The sequence below is a fragment of the Filicampus tigris genome, chromosome 6 (genome assembly GCF_054856515.1).
Source record: "Filicampus tigris isolate MCC_2025a chromosome 6, RoL_Ftig_1.0, whole genome shotgun sequence".
Taxonomy (NCBI): Eukaryota; Metazoa; Chordata; class Actinopteri; order Syngnathiformes; family Syngnathidae; genus Filicampus; species Filicampus tigris.
In genome coordinates this window covers 25,769,375-25,787,195 of record NC_141222.1, presented here as the reverse complement: position 1 = coordinate 25,787,195, position 17,821 = coordinate 25,769,375, and the positions used below count along the sequence as shown (strand labels likewise).

The following is a 17,821-nucleotide window of genomic DNA, read 5'->3' as shown; positions in this document are numbered from 1 at the left end:
ACCTCTGATAAAATACGGAAGGCCGATGATGAATTGCGAGGAATTTGAGTTTTGTTCATTGCGCATATGCACAGCATGGCGGCAGAGTATGACGACTTGCCGTAAAACAAAAAAACTCTAATAACTCAACTCCACAAGGTTACAGCCAGATTTTATGATTGTGTTTGAAATGAATAACCCTCAAAACTGAGCTTCATTACCTCCACCAAGTTGCTCATAATGCCAATCATTGGACACCTGTTATTGTCCATGGCTTCACACTCTGGCTGTTCTTGACGGAAATGAACAAGAACAAGACACATTCTTATCAACAATCAAAGCATTTGTTTTAAAGTAGACATTCAATTAAAATTCAGTCCACAAGAACATTCGTATGATCAGTTGATCATGCTGTGTATTATTAGGAGTCATTAAATTAGCCCTCCCACACAGTTTCACTATGTAGTGCAAGCATGGAGGAGAATTAAATTTGAATAGCAGATGGATACACAAGGGGAGAATTTAAACAAGACATTTTCCGAGTCGGAGAGAGAAACATACAGCACTAAGATGAAAATACTTTTTTAATATCACAGATGTAATCGGCCAAGTTCACTAAGCCCCACATGCCCTCCTAGAGTGTGCGCCAAGCTTGCCGCATAAGCGCATCACATCTGCCACAAAACAATGGCCAGGCCCCCGTCCAAATGGAGTGCAAAGTTTCAACAAATGTTCCAAAAATCTGCCAGGGTGAAATGACGATGTCTCCACTCCCGCTCTTACAAATTCGCATATAAGCGGTAGGAAATTTCTGCACCATGTGGTCCAATGTAACATTCAAATAGTACACAGGTGGGCCCTCTCAGTAGGACCTAGAGGAGTTGGCTTATTGGCGTTTCCAAACTTCATTGCCATGCTCCGCGAGTCCGCCTACACATAATGACCAAGACTAAAATCCTTCACAATTTAGTGTCATCCATCTGTTTAGTACACCAGGCTCAAATTTGGGTGCAATCAGACAACATATCTAGGATGAGTATGTCATTGAAAGACACCTGCAAATGGCTAAATTGACCCTAAAATAGCAACGTCCAGCAAACATGTCCTAGTATGCATTTTTGCCTCTAGGGGGTACCCATAAGTCTCTTCAGGATGGGACATTAACCACACACAAGTCAAGCTCCAACCTTGTAGAGCAGAGTAACGAGTGTGTCCTTTCCACAATTTAGCTTTGTTCATCTGTCTAGTATATGTGGTTCAAATGTGGAAACAACTGGACAAAATCTCAAGGACAGTAGACGTTACACTCCGAAGGACCCCAGAATGTCAAAAACGGACCTAAAATTCCAGCTTGAGAACAAAATGGCAGATTTTCTGTGTCTTTTAAGGCATGGGCTCGAGAGTCTTTTTTGTGGATGTACTCATGATGAATGCATTTCATTTTGCTAAATGAAACTGGCTTTAGTTGAACCTTTGACTATCACCTGGTTATTAACAAAATGAGCCTAAAAATGACTTTCTGTCTTCTCAGTTGTGGGTTTTTAGACCTTTTGTTTCCTAGTTCCACTCGGGGTTGACATGCCTACACACTTAACTGGCTTTGGTAGTAAAGCTTTCAAAATATTCCAGCAGGCAATGAGTAAATCTTTAGGGCCCATGTTGCCAAACCACAAACAAACATACACACAAATACATTCATCAGGTTGAAGACGCCTAAATAAATTGGTGGGGTTTTTTTTCTATTCTTTAAGAAAACACTGAAAATGGTGACTTCTTTAAAACACACATGGTATGTTCTGACTTTTCAGACTTTTCAAATCAGGGCAGCGTTACATGTTTCATGGTGAATCATCAAAGGTTCGCCATCCATTGCCTGCATCCCATGTTCTAAACTGCCAACTTTCAAAATTAAGTTGGTTCTCCGTCTTACCCGTTTCAAATTTGGTGGCATTCAGGCAAACTCCTTAGTAGGGCTTGCTTCAGGTACAACCACTGGAAGTGGTTCAAATCCCTCCAAAGCAGCACCTTGAAAATCAAAATGGTTGACTACTTGTGTGTTTTACAGCATAGCTTCTTTAGTGATTTTTGTGTGTCCTGTCATGCTAATGTCATGTTTTGCAAATTTTCCTATAGTGGGACTAATAAAGTTTATCTTATCTTATAAACCTGCATGCCTTATCTTATAAACCTGCATGCTGAATTTCATGTCAAATCAGATAATTGTCATTTCTATCATGATGCATTGCCCTTCTTACTGTATTAATGACATTCCCGAGACTGCAGCAATTTTATTGTACGAAACGCTGCTTTATCGCTATTTATGTGCCTTTTTCCCTTTGGCCCTCCATCCATTTATCTGCCAGCTGAACGCCTATTACGTGGAATGGTGGTTGCCCATAAAGGAGAGTTCATTTGCCATTGTTAAGTCAGGTAATAAAACAGCTCGCTGGCCACCAAGCTGAATCTTGATCTGCCTTGAAAGTTGGATCATGTGAAGGAGAAATTACAGCTCAGTGGAGATTGGAAAAAAAGGAAAACCATCAAAGATGACAATGTGGAATTATAACATCTATTTGCACCTAGATGGGAGAAAATGTAGCAATACAATCAAACTGTCACTGCCAATTCTACATATTGCACAGTATATAGCACATAGCCCTTTTGTTGAAAGCGAAAAAAGGAACAAATCGTTTTTCCTTTGACTAAATTATTCCCACCTCTATGTCAGGCATATATGTTTTATGTAAGGCCTATATGTGTATTTTCTAGTGATCTCTAAAGTGGAAGGGAACAAATGAAATACATTGATTTTTCTTTATTTTCTTTATTTAAAAAATTACAGTCTGTCATTGATCATGGGAGGCAATATTTGCAGTAGCCCCCATTTGTCTTAATCAACCTCACATTGACTGATTTTTTTGTTGTTGAATATACTTTTTCTGGAGGACTGATTCTAATACAGTATGTTTTTTTTTTTTAAATGAATTACCATTCAGAATATTTTGTACAAGCCCCCGCCCACACACACAATTTTAGCGTGTTAAATTTTCAAATTACACAAGGTTTCATGCAAACTGAAGAAAATCCTACTAATTCAGTAGAAAAGCAATGTTTTGTACTCCTTGCTGCTTTCCGTTTGCAAATAAATGATCTTGATTTGCTGGCGCTGTTTTCCCACACGCTTTTACATTTAGTCAATTATGCTCCCGCTAACATGGGCCAAATGGAAATTCTCTTCATTTTGTTGCAGCGGACCACCCGTAGTGAATTTATGAGCCTCCTGCCCCGCTAGTCAAAATGCACGCATGCAAATAAACGTACGCAGTCGTGCGCAGGTGACAGCCACGTCGCCGCTATTTACCCTCAGGCCACCACTCGGGCAGACGACAAGCAGCACAAAAGGTCAACCGCCAGACATTCGCTTTTTTCCCGGACGCTGGAGAAAGCCGACACCGGCACAGCTGTGATGGGCCGTCAATGCTGCTCTACCCCATCTTGTGACTTCTGACTGAATGACTTCCGACTTCTTAGATTTGACAAATACAGCTCGTTAGAAATAAACATTTATTAATGCCGTCTCACGAACATGACGCTTTGAGCTAATTTACTTGGCTTGTGAGGCCGGAGAAACGACAAAACCATTAGATTAACATACATGGGATTTTCCAGCAAATACAATTTGGAGACGGCGGCCTCTGCCTAACATCCGGCTGCCTCTAGCTTTAAAACCTTTTGACATTGTGAAAATGGTTATGGATAGTTAGTTGGGAGTGCAGATGTAACTTCGGTACAACAGCGATGGGGGCAGCGCTGTATCAGAAGTACGCAGTTAAAAGTAGGCGTAGGCCGGTATCAGTTTCTGACAGTATGATAACGATGAGAAAAAATTGTGCCATTTTACGGTATTGCAAGTACAGCGCTAAAACATATCCTCTTGAAATGTTTTGGGTAAATAACAACAGTTTTTTCCTTTGAACACGCTCCGTAGCTACATTTGTAAAAATAAAACGGAAAAAATAAATACCGGTAGTAGAAATTTGAAAAGTGAGACTCAAGTGGGAGACATAATAACGTGTTGGCTGACTGCTAGTGTCCCACATTTTCTTGAATGACTTCGAAAAAAAACCCCAACAATGACAGCTCTTACCAGTGATGAAAAGATTTAGTAGTTATGCTTGACTTTTTCAAACTCCCCTTATACAGTGTAGTCCACACTTAATTTGAAGTCACTCTGCAAATGAAGAAGAGAAAAGCCACAAAGGAGGGATTTTCTTTCCTACAGCAAATGTGTTGGGCCATTCCATGGATTTGCAGTCAAAAAGCATGAATTCATGTAACGGATGTGACGTGGTCATTCGTCAGTTGTGTAAGTATTAGCCATCTTGAAATGAAGTGAAGGCAAGGGTTCTGAATGGGACATGTAGGCAAAGCAAGTCAATTCAAATGAGAAGGCATAAGATCATCTTAAAGGAGATGTTCAATGTTTTTCTTTTGAATGTTTTCACAATATCATTTCAGAATCGATGAATGTTCAGCAAGACTAGCTAGTGTTACTAAAGGGAGCAAAGTGTGTCAAGTGTCTTACCAGCAATGAGAAGTCATCATTTATGCATTTTAGCTTTAGTGAAAGTGATTTTGTGGAAAGTTCAAAGGCTTCAGAAGTTTTTGGGAAGAACAAATGCAGCTCATCCTTGCTAAAATCAATAGGGAAAACAAAATTTCAGTGAATACCATAGTAGGGCTGCAAGACACCAGAAAAACATGCGATATGGATGTTGACTATTGCGATATTTTCATATGTACCTAAAGAAATTATACTTTTACTATGTGATGAAAGAAGTAAAACAAATTGCATGCGGCAAAATAAGCAAGCTCAATGAGTTCTTAGCTAATTAATTGTAATCCCGTAGATAACGTTCAACTATTGGGTGGTGATGCGCATTTAGTTTTAGTTTGCATCTGACTGGTCAAATTGTGATGAAAGCAGACAATTCAATAAGAAAATTATTGCATGTCTTTGCGATATGCATATTTTGCAGGCCATTATCGCAATATTGAAATATTTTCTATATAACGTGCAGCCCTGCACTGTACATCTTTCAGCATTTGGCTCACAGAAATGATAAGAAGTCTGAAATCTTAGGACGATTAAAATCAAGCATTTTAGCATCTTAGGAGTAGGACTGTGATGCGTTGAGGTTGTTTCAGGGCAAACAAACAGATCTAAAGCAGGCTAAATTTGGGCAAATCTATAGCGGAGTAAAGGATGATTAATTATGTCATGGTGTGTTTTCAGCAGTGGTGGCAGTGCAGTCTATTTACATTCTCTAATTGCCTCTCCAAATAGTGGCTAATTGCTCCAGTGGTGTGGTCCCCAGGTGGTGGTAGTGGCTCCCAGTCTAATGCTGCCGTTTGTAATGGAATCTCATTGATCTTAGCCTCTGTTTGCTTTCACGCAAGTTTATGGTGATATTTTGCAGAGTTTTGAAACCTTATCTGCTTTCAAGACAGACTTGAAGAACGGTGGAATGTGAGGTGTTAACATTAGCAGGACCACGAAATGACGTAAGGCTAAAAGGACTAATTCTGGGTGCAAGATGGAAAGAAATGTGGAAATGTGGATGTTGAGTGGATGATGGATGGCTGTTCGATAAACAGATTGATGGATGGATGGATGAATGAGTGAGGGACAAAGAGGCAATGGATGGACACATTTCGGCTGAATTATGGATAGGGAGGGCAGCAGGGTGGATGAATGATAAATGATGACTGATGGATTATTGATTAAAATTGGTTGACCACTGGGTTGAGTGTAGGATGGATGAGAGATGACAGTAAGAGTTGGAGATCTGGATGGAGATGGAGAACAGACGATGGATTGTTGATAATTGACTGATGAATGGCTGGAAGGATGGCAGGGGGACACTGGATGTATCGATAGCTGTACGGATGGATTTGCTTGACATGGATTTTTCACAAAAGGTCAGGTGAGTGAGTAATGGTACTCAGTCGCTGGACGGGTGAATGCATGGATCGACACATTGCTGGACTGTTGGATGGATGACAGATGGAAGAGTTGTGGACTGGATGGATGTTAGATGGCTAATGGCAGAAAGATAAAGGACTAGATAATTGACTGCTGAATGGATGCAATGATGGTTGGTTGAGGAATTACTCAAGGAAAGATGTACGAGCATGGACGATGGTTGTATGTATATCAAGACGGGTGGATGTATACAGTACAATACAATTTTATTTGTATAGCGCATTTCTCCAAATCTGGAAAAGATTATTAGGCCGACTCATGTTGTAGTATAAAGCAGTATAAGACCCAGTGCAAGCGCAACTAAGCCAAGTCTGCCATCTAGTGGTAAATTGTGATATTACAACTTAAAGCTCATAATTAACACCCATTGAAAATGCAATGGGAATTATTTTAGTATTCATATATTTGTAAACCAGCCAAAAATCTTAATAATAAAAAAAAAGATGACAAACCTCCAGTATAAAAAATTCCATGAAAAAAATGGGTTGTTTCTACCCCCCCCCAAAAAAAAAAAAACAAATATTGAAAAAATTCCATGAATCAGTGAATCTACAGTTGCTCAGACACGAGTTTGTGGGGTCCACTGTGGTAGCAAATGTGAACAAAAAAGAATTTTAGTTATTACATTTTTGCAATTATTCAAGGGGCCACTCAGAGTGAGTTAGCCCGCATGCAGCCCGCTGGACTTCTCTGGATTATGAGTACGGTCAGATGGCTGTATTGATCAAATTTATTGGTTTTCTTCCCTTTGAGACCGATCGCCTGACACATTTCCACTAGCAATATTTGTACCTCTCCTCCAATAATCAAAGAGGTTGACACTTCAGAGCCGCAGTGAACGACTGATGATTTATGCAGTACTTTCATAATCAAATATGAATCCAAAAACACCCCTAAAATGGCTTTTTTATGAGAAATGGCACCTCTGCGGAGTGGGGGTCTGATGGGCGGTCTAAAGGTGGAACCAAATGAATGATGACATGGTGTGTCAACGCATCCCCTTCCCTTCTGGATTATTTCCACTTTATCTGAAGTATTTTTGAATCGCCAACATCAGCCGTGACCGACGGCTCCCCGGCAGGCTGCGGTGTCGTGAAATATTCACTTCATTTTTGCTGAGGCTATGCAAATTTCATGACTTCTCAGTGCGCTGAAATAAACATTATGCTTTGTGAATATTTGAATGCTGATCATAGCTCGTGCATCAAAACCAAAGGACGGATCTACGTGGTCTTAATGATGATCGAAAACCTATGACACAAGACAAAAAAGGCCCTTTTAACTCTGCTTTTAGAGTAAGGGGGTGGACATATCCTGATTGGATTTTCCACTTTGAGGAAGAATCCTCCGCAAAGTCATCGGTTTTCTCTGAGTGGTCCTGGGAGTGGGAATTCACTCTTATTACTTCCAGCCTGAATGGTGTTTTGGCGCATTGACAGTGAGTGGTCCCCCACGACTGCTTCACTTGATTTTGGCATCATTTGGAAACTACTGGACTACTCTCACAATTTTGTTTCATCTGCATAGACTTGAAACATTTAGGGAAATAGTGTTCATCACCTTAGAATATACCAAGGCATGATAACATTTTTTTGTTTTTATCGGTTGTGGGAGGTTGTGGTGCGCGGGTTGTGTGGGAGGGTACTGAAGGGGGTATATGCGATTAAAAAGTCTGGAAAAGACTGAGGTGGAACGTGTTAAGTTTTTCAACTAACAGTGTGTTTGTGCATTTTCCCCAAGGTTTTCTGGTGTGGCTCGTACTTAATCAGTCATTTAGCAAACACGGCTAATGAGCCGTCACTCACACACATACTAGCCTGCTGCTGAGTAAGCATACTTGTGCAACCAATCACACTGAGCCACCGGCTAATATAACTAAATGCCAGGTTGCGCCAAGCCAGACACAGTGTGTGACCTTCTCTGAACCGCGGGATCAATACGGCTCGCCTTAACACGCCGCGGTTTACTTTAAGGTACGCTTTAAAAAGGTCAACAGTGATAAAGGTGTAAAGTAAGAACTCAAACGGCTCGTGCGTTCAAACATCTAACCTAACTCCGGCTTGTGTTGGAAATACCGTTTAAACATCAAGCGGGTCCGTCTGCCTTTGAAAGTCCGACGAGTTGTTTCCTCTCCTTTTGAGTTTTTTGTGTGCAAAACATTTCAGAGGTGCCTCGCTGAAGGGGACGTGTCAAAAGGCGCCACGGCGTTTGAAGTGTGGGTAAAACGGAGGTTGTGAAGGATTAAGGTGTTCAAACAAATGCTGTCTCTGCAGGCCTTGATAGGGGTGCGCGTGGGAACAGGCCATACTGTGGCACCGCTATCAGGGTGACAAACCTGTGGCATTGCTTCACAATAGGCAGAGTACTTTGGGGCTGAACACCAGCGCTTCTATCCTAATGTAAATGCCCAACACGACTCCGCAAAACCCGCAATTACCCACAAAGTAATTAGAAAGTTACTAGTTAGTAGGAAGTTAGAAAATAAATCAGCCTCGGACACCAGTTAAATCTGCCATTTGATGGACATGTCTATCCGAGCAGGATCCACAAAAAAGGGTCAAGGACCTATGCCCAAAATCGATGAAAAAAAATCAGCCCCAGTTTCACAGATCAACGTGAAATTGTGTAAATGTCTTTCATAAAAGGAGCGACAAAAAAGTGGAAGGATCTGTGCCCAAAATCGAACAGAAGGTCATCCAGTTTGGTTCGAAACAAGACATTTTTAGGGAAAAATCCATGAAAAACGACAACAGTTACAAAAAATCTGTGCCACACACCAGTTTAACGGAGCACCACAAAATTGGGTGGACATGTTTATCACAAGAGGACACACGAAAAAGACCCATGATCAAAATCCATAAAAAAAAATCGTGTTTTTTGTTCCTTGAACACGCGGTAAGCTGCAAAAGCTTCTGCACTTCAGGGATTAGTCACAATAAGTACTACCAAGACTTTTATAACTTATGTAATGGATGACTGAGGTCTTAAGGTTCATTTATTCTCTCAGGACATTCAGTAAGACATGTAGAACAGCAACAATTTCTTCCAACACAACAGAGTAGGAGAAGTGAGAATAGGATGTAAAACATCCAACTCCAGATGCTCTCCAACCTTTCTGTGATGGATCTTCTATTTCTAAATTAGGAGCCGTATTGACCTGTAATGACTGCAGAGACAAGATGTTGGATGTGGTTTGTGAAATGTAACACCGATCAGCAGTCTTTAAGTGTCACTTTGACAGCACCTCTATTTCATTCATATGCAATTTATAGGGGAATTGTATTTTTATGATGGTAACATGTTACTATTTGGAAATCTATTGTTTTCATAGTGCTGTGTGATACTCAACACATAAATTCTTCATAAAAAAGCATCACTTCCAAGTAGCTATACCTGAGAAATGGATTACATGATTGACATTTGGCCTCGGAGACAGCTCAATCCCATGTCATCGCTGCAATGCATCAAATATCCATGAATAAGCACAGTGGAGCAATCCACCGTAGCGAGATAAATTAATGTCAAATCCGGAGCGAATATTTAATCTTACACGCTTGCAGTTATCTTCCAGGTGAACATGGTGAAGGTTGAGCTATATTTATACAATCTACATGGAGCGTATTTTGGACGAATAATATTATTTCTCTCCAGTACAATCAATACAAAAGTGTTGCTGTTCCCTTGTCGTTTTTTTTCCCTGATAACAAACATGGAGACAAGAGTCAATCAATAAGTCGGGTGATTTATTCTGTCAGTGTTTTGGCAAATGACCACTTCTCTTCCTAAAGAGTTGAAACAATGCTCATTACTCTCACTGTTTATTTGGGGATTTCATCTTAATGATCAACGAGACCAATTTTAGTTAGCAATGGTATTTATCTTGTCTCTGTTTGAGTGTATATGTATGCTGCTTGTAATTTGTAGACTACTCTTTCCCAAACATTTTAGGCCACACAACCCTATTTATCATATAGCTATGGTGATTTCACATCGCAGAATAGACTTTGCCTGACTTTGGGTGCACTTCAATCTGTTAATACCCGTCATATTATGACTTTTTCCACTGAAAAAAAAAAATAAAACCACAAAATTTCTTTCAGCAAACTTACAACTTTACGTTATTCTAATGGATGCATGACTTGTGCATGGGAATTTTCAAACTCACATGAGTGAAAATCCAGAAATATTTTTTTTCTTTGACAATACCTTTCTCTAAAGACTTTTTAAAAAACTTGAAATTTCCTTTAAAAAATACATTTTGTGGGGTAAAAAAATTAAACGTCCCCCAAAAAATTCAATAATTTTTTTTAACAACACACACAATATTTGACCTTTGGTTTTACAACTTTACTTCAAGTCTCGAAAATGATTTTTTTTCCCACCTCAACAAAATGCAGCGCCTTCCCTAAAAAACTATTAATTCTATTTATATATCATCAATTCTTGGCCAAATAAGCTGTTTACATTTCCCAGTTTCCCATGTTTTCATTCGACACTTTTAACAAGCACCAAGTTGACAGCGGAAAGGACTTCCAAGCAAGATCACAGACACCACCCGTCGCTTTCAACTGGAACAGCTGCCCCTCACAATTGCATCGAGGAAATACAAAATGGGGACACGACAAGACTGCATTCAGTTCCCAAGACGGCGCTGAGATGTCTTTCCCCTGTCGGAATGTTGACATTTCTATGCCAGTGTGAGTATGCCAGTGTGTTTGCCTCTGTGTGTCTTCACGCTGAGCTTGAGAAAGGAGCCAATCAAAAATTGATGAATGCCAATCTCGGCCCACTGTCCTACCACGGATTTTCTTGCTTCGAGCCGACACGGAGGCGGCAAACACACGCCGCCCATGAAGTCTGTATCTTGGAGACTTAGTGGCTTATTACAAAAACAAAATTGTGAGAGGATTACATCCCGAGGGTGGGTGATTTGCCACCCATTCACTTTATTTTCCAGAAATAAAAAAAAGACATGAACTTGGCTTCCAGAGTTGCTTCCCCTCAGTTCGTTTAATGAAGCTAAACCGATATCTGATTCAAAAGTGTCAGGTTGGAACTACGAGGGGCTGATCTAGATTTAATCCAAATAATGGGTAATGATGTGAACAACGGATGACTTATTTCCTCCGATATTCGAGATATCACTTGTAAACAAGCACACCTAGCTTTAACCCATGTGCCAAGCCTAAATGTACTATGACAATTTTGTTCTACCTTGCTAAATAACTAAGGGCTGGCACGAACGTAAAGAACCTTAAAAGATGTTTTTAACCGGTACAGGCACAAGTATTTAAAAAAATAGGCATTTATCTTTTTTGGTGTGCTCTGATAATCGCAACACAGAACCACACGCATATAAAGATTCTGTTCCGATCATCCGATCAAGTCCTTTGAGACAGAAATCCTACATGATCACCCATGATCTAACAAAGATAAAGAAGAACTTTCACTACCACTTATGTCGCGCTGATGTCTCAAGTTTTTTTTCCCAGAGAAACTGGAGACGGAACACTTGTCGTCATACAAACACTTGATTTGGAAAATATTTCCAGCCATCTGGGGAACTTTCATACAAAAAACAACATCAGGTCGGATATGTTTGCCGGACAATTTCATAAGACATCAAACAGTCTGGCATGTGTCGTCCTTGGTCGATAAAAGGCAAAATCGAAACAAATCGTAATCTCTTATCTTTACGTGTGTACCGGGCCTTAATAACTAACCAACCATAAAACTTAGATGGACACTTGGTTCACTTTCTGCTCATCGAACCACTATCATACTTAGCTCCAGGAATTTTTCAAATCCGATGGCTGACACGCTTCTTCGCCATGCAGACGGCTCTATGGGAATTGCTGTCAATAGAAGCCTTGCAAGGATATCTCTTCTTGCTTTAGGCTGCTCCATTAACGATTTAGGGGAACGTGTTATTTTTTTTCTTTTGCAGCAGAATAGCTACCATTACACATGTTTAATAGCATCGCTACATGATGGTTTGCCAGAGGAGGCGATTATGCAAAATACTACACAAAGCAACCCCATTTTGTATAGCCGTGACAAGGACATACACGCAACATGCTAGTCACGTACATATTCTGCACAAGCTCAACTTGTGCTCCTTTAAGGTTCTTTCATTTTATCCCGGGAGTGATTTGACATCCCCCAGATCTGAGGATCGGGAAGCAGCTTGAGGCCCCCGTGGACATTCCCCTAAGCTGTCGAAATCTGAGCAGCCGCTATTAGATAAGCAAATGTACATACATAATGCATCCTGCCAGAGGACTGTGATTGGCTTGTTTTTTGTACAAAAGCCCACCGCTGAGGAGCGAGGCGGGCATCTTGTTGAGCATCTGAAGTACTACTAAATGGTGTCTGCTATTTGCAATTTCATCTTTGTGTAAGAGTCTGGAATGACATTGAAAGGCGGTGTCGTTCAAAGCACTCTAAATACTCCATTGCAAATATCAATACTTAAAATGACACTTTATTTTGGATTTCCCCCCTAAAAAAGGAAAAGAAGAAGAGAAGAAAGAAAAAAGTCTGACTCTATCCTCCAAAAACTTGATCTTTTATCCTAAAATACTCCTGTTTAAAACAGAAATATACGGGAAAACAAAGTCATCCAAACTAAATGGTGTTGGTTCTTTAATTTGAATTGTATCTACGGTACTCAAACCAGCAAGATGTTGAAAGGCAGTGTTGTCGGCAGATTCAAAAGCACTCCAACTTCCCTATATCGCTATCTTTTAATGTGTTCATGAATGTTGTTTCCAGACCATAAAAAAGCAACGGCATCTGTTTCTGTCTGATATTGTAAAAAGGCACAACTTTTAATCACAACGTGAAATGATCCTACCTCCCCGGGTGGCAGATGAGTGATGTGCGTTGGCATGAAGTGGAGCACGGCATCACATTACGACAACCGGCGTTTCTCTACAATGGTGAGCCTCTATTACAAGGCTTTGCTAATCCATCCATGAAAATCCATGTCCAAAATGTGCCTTTTGTGTATAATCCCGACACAATTTACGTGGGATTAGGGATGAGAGAAAGGTGGGGGGAGGGGGGAATACTGGGGAAATATAGTAAATATCAATGTCAGTCTGCCGCTTAATTTAAAGACCATAAAAAAAAAATACTTTACAAAATGTTTGGGGGATGGAGTTGTTTCTTCCAAAAATCCCCCAAAATTGATTAATTTTAAGAGAAGAGAACATGAAAAGAGCAATAATTTACACGTCCAGCTAATGATAGCCAGTAATTAAGTTACATTTTCTTGGGGAAAAAAAAATCCAAATGTTCTTACAAAAAAAAATCCCCACATCAAAGGAACCATATTCATCTAGAAAATCTGAGTTTATTTATTGTAAAATGTCACCTACACTAAAGGTTTTACATATTTTTCTCACACAATAACTAGGCCTAATGCATCTTAGAAAAACCCTACTTGACTGAAAAAAAAAGAAAATTCCCCCCAAAATGCAAATATTGCAGATATTGTACACTTTTGTATTGTAGATATTGTAGTATATTTCTTTAAAGAAAACACAATTATTATTATTGGTTAAAAAAAATTATTTAAAAAAAACTCTAAGAAATACAGAAAAATATTCTGTATTGTGATTTGTTTTTCTTTTTTTTCTCAAATGGGTACGATTTTATTCTCACCAGAAGGAAATGGTCCTCATATACTGCAACAATTGGCTCTTATCCACCAACGGACTTCACTACATACGGTGGGCAGTCATTATATGTTTAGCACACTCTCGTCAAAGATATTATCTTCCCCAGGCAACCAGCACTGCCACGTTGGGACTCCGGAGGAGGAGAAGGCGGGAGGTGATTGCAAGCGAGTTAAAAAGAAAATCAAAACTAAAAGAGAAAAATGTGAAAGTAAAGCTTTCGGGATTACTGTGACAGCCTCCCCCTGTTCTCTTCACGCTAAGCTAACAGGCTCCTCGCTGTCGGTTTTTAAAAGCGTCTTTAATTTATGAATTTGGGCGCATCGTTGATCTTCTCATCTAACTTTCAGGCGGGAATGCAAACACCACCAGTGACATTCAAAGCAGCACAGACTGGAAACAATATTGAAGTAAATCCACTGTGCTTCTGTCATCCTCCTTGCTGAGAAAAAAAACAAAATCTGAAAATGGTGTTTATTTGCCACATTCTGGCGTCAATTTCTTGTGCCATCTGTGCACGCTCCACTTGGTTGTTTTTTAACGACGGAGCAATTTAGTCCCAGACTGCATTATTCTTATGTGGCACTTATGTTCTGGATCCTCTGTGCCGGCTATTTTAGGGAGTGTTCCAAAAAGGAGGGCTGTGGAAAAGACGCGGTCCGCCTCAAGTATGGTGCTTGGTCCTGGTGTGTTCATTCGGGAATCTACAATCCTAGACCTCAAGAATAAAACTTTTATCAAGAAAATGTTTTCTCTGCCCTCCTCACCCAAAAAATAATAATTCTTGAAAAATATAAAAACAGTTTTTGATAAAATAGGACTTCCCCTACCCCAAATTGCAGTTATTCTGGACGCAACATGTAATTGAAAAATAAAATAATACTCATACTCATTCCTCATTCCAAAAATGCCAAATAAATTCTAGAATTCTTTTCTTGAGGGGAAAAAAAAGATTAAATTAGTTAAGCAGGTTTCACGTTTATTCTTGTGAGATTACTCATTTTTCACCTGTAAATGAAAATGACTTTCCCCTCCATAAACCTGACCTAAGGATTTTTTCCACAGAGCAGGGAAGGTGCTGTATACCCCAGGTATGGCACTTGGTCCTGGGGTGTTCCCAGGGGTACTATGTATGTACTATGTCTCTTGACCTGGAGTCATGATGAGAAAATTTGAAGTGGAAAAAAATATGAGTTTCTTCTTGAATGAAATCTTACACAATATCAAAGGGAAATGGAGTTGAGTTTTATAGTTCCCAAGGTTGAGGCTCACTTTGCATACAAAGCTAAGCGCACTTGTCTATTTACGACAATTTCTTTTCCAATTGCAATGCATCACGCGAGTGTGGGGTGGTGGGGAGAAGGCAATTATGTGAGGTCTCCAAACAGGTTGCTCTACAGCGCTGTGTATCCATTAGTTTTTTCTTTTGGTAATTAGGGGAGCTTCCGTCAAAGGGAGGCGGGGGGCTTTGCTATTGTAATCTCCTGCTTTTTGCTGCAGGCAGCAGAAGACTTCACTTTCCGAGCACAGCTGTTTGTCTCCAGCTTACAGGGGAAGCTTTGAATTCTTTATTATTTTCCATAAATTACTCGAAAATTGTTTCTCTTTAAACTTGCCTCTGCACTGAAGTGTCACATGGATCTATCCGGCAAAAATAAGAGCACACTTGCGCAATACCCTTGCGCTTCGTCTTCTGTCTGCTTGTTATGAACTGCGATTTCGACAAGTGGCTCCGGTGGGGCGAGCGTCTTCGCCACAGGGCTTGTCGACATATTATATTATTCTAATCCAATCCCTCTTTATTTTACAGTTAAAATCCGGCTGCAGAGTGGGGCGGTACAACCAGGAGAGCCGCCTCGACCTCGCTGTGGGCGCACGACAAGTCATCTGTCTTTTCCTGATCTCCCGTTTCAAGTTACCAGGGGGGGGCGATGGGGGTTTGGGGGGGGCGGTTCTTGGGGCTTACGGCTAAAGACATTAGTCACCATGAAAAGCAGGGCATAACTCACTCAATGTGCCAGACATAGCAAGCTACCGGGATCTCTCAATAGAGTCCCTTTTCCCGTTGCACGGTACAGCTCTGATGTATTTCTACTAGTAAAATAGGGGGTATCAAAAGAATGCATCTTCTACCACCCTTACATGGGGTACGAACTTGTACAAAAGAAATGGCAGAGTGAAACACACTACAGGCCATTGACTGATCAACAAAAGGTTTGAGTAACCCAATATGCAATCTAAACTACATCTACAATGGAAATCCAACAAAAACTCCAAGTAAACAAACTACACCATCACAATTCCAAACAACCTCTCTACACGATGTAGAAGCAAGACCACTTGCAACCATGCCGCCACGACGAAGGCGGATTTAGAAAAAGAAAAACTTGAAAACATGAATCAAGATAAAAATGTGCAAGCAGGTATGATTTTTAAAACCGAACAAAAAAATGAAAAAAAAAATACATTCATTTGGAGGAATCTACACAATCTGCTGCGCAAATGACACCACTTGCAACTGTGCCGCAGTCACAAAGATGAGGATTTTGCTAACAAAACCTCGTAAGCATAGATTTAGATAGCAACAAGGTGGGAGTGAGCTCGCTTTTGAAAAGAAACAGAAAAGGAAAGAACCCGATATTCGTTTGGGGAATCTGCACGATCTGCAAATTCGTTGGGTGCATCCTCCAAACGCTGAATTTGTGGGCCCTTGACGTACCGTAACGCACGCCGGTGTCCAAATTCACGTGGCCTTTGAATCTAGCCTTCAAATCTGGCCTTTGTTTCCATGGAAACGGGCCCTGAGTGAAGGCTGTTTTTCGGAGCACTTTCGCATCCTACATTGCTCCGATCTTCTTCTACTGCCGCTCTTCTTCTACACTTAAATACTTTGGGGATCAACACGATCTGCCCGCAGAAGCGACACACACCACTTGCAACATTCCACAATACGTCCCCCTTTCTGTTTCTTGACATCTCCCTGAAACTGCTCCTGTTTTGGGCAAAATTAATAGAATGAGGTGCATTTGACCATTTCTTCATTCGACACAATTAGCTGCTCTGTTACATAACAATCCGGTGAAGGTTTTACAGGCATACATGGGAACTGGCAAGCTAATAAAAGACTTACATCGTTATTAAATTTCACACTTGATGGCACTATGCACGAACTCCAGAGGATTATTGTATAAAAATGAAAAAGACAAATTTTCTTAATGTGTCCCCGTTTATTTGGTGGGTTTACACAGTCACTTCTTGAAGTGCAGATTTAGCAAAAACTTTTTATTTTCACTGTCGTATCCCCCAAATATTTTTTCCCTTTTAGGTACACCATTACCACTAATTCATACAAGAGTCATCAACCTCTTCTAAAAGCCACCCAGGGCGCAAGTGTTTCTGCTCACTGTCACAAGTTAATAAAGCACTTCCTGTGCTTTGGTGCGACAGGAGGAGGGGGTTGGTTGAGTCCTCCAGTGCAAAAAGCCTGCACGTCCATCCATCATGCGTCCATCAGCGAGCTCCATAAGGCAGCAGGACGTGACCCCCCCAGCAGTGAGGAGCGCAAACACTCGCCGGGATCAAAGCCGAGGAAGCAGCCGCGGGCGTCACCTGACCTGAATTCAATTAAAGCTTTACAGGCGGATCAGAAGGGAAGGTGGGGGCGGGTCACAAAGCTCAATGCCGTCTCCGACTAAACTGAGGTTGAGATGGAGGAAGATGAAACATTGAACGCCTGCCCCCCTCCTCTTCCTCTCTCAAGCTCAATAATTCCCCCACATACGCGCGCGCGCAAAGCCCACAGGTCTTGTTGGTTGCCTCAGCCTGTGGGCAAATGTGATTTTAATGAGCCCCTGCCGAATGGACACGAGGCCCACATTCTCACGCCAGACCGCCGGCTCCAGGCAGCCTGGGCATTTTTTTGCCGGCCACTTCACAGCGTGGCGTCGGACTTAAGTTGTACGCGGGTGTTGAATGAAGACATTTGCAGATGTAACACGGTATATTCAATGTGCAAGAAACAGGAACCGTTCAAGGGGGGCGTCAAGAAACTCAAAAGGGATATTTAATGAAAACGGTACTTTTTAATAACTTGTATACAGTCTGAGTCTCTGGA

At 40.8% G+C, this 17,821-nt stretch overlaps 1 long non-coding RNA gene across 2 annotated transcripts in view; it reads right to left on the bottom strand.

Annotated features, from left to right (window-relative positions):
• Positions 1–17,821, bottom strand: part of LOC147146434 (uncharacterized) — a 106,218-nt gene that overhangs the window by 85,717 nt on the left and 2,680 nt on the right. The window contains exon 4 of one of the 2 annotated variants that reach the window (XR_015087103.1): positions 17,116–17,321. The exons of the other annotated variant lie outside the window; for it this stretch is intronic. This is a non-coding gene — a long non-coding RNA (uncharacterized LOC147146434). Of the gene's footprint in view, positions 1–17,115; positions 17,322–17,821 lie in introns of those variants that run through there. 2 annotated transcript variants of the gene reach the window in all.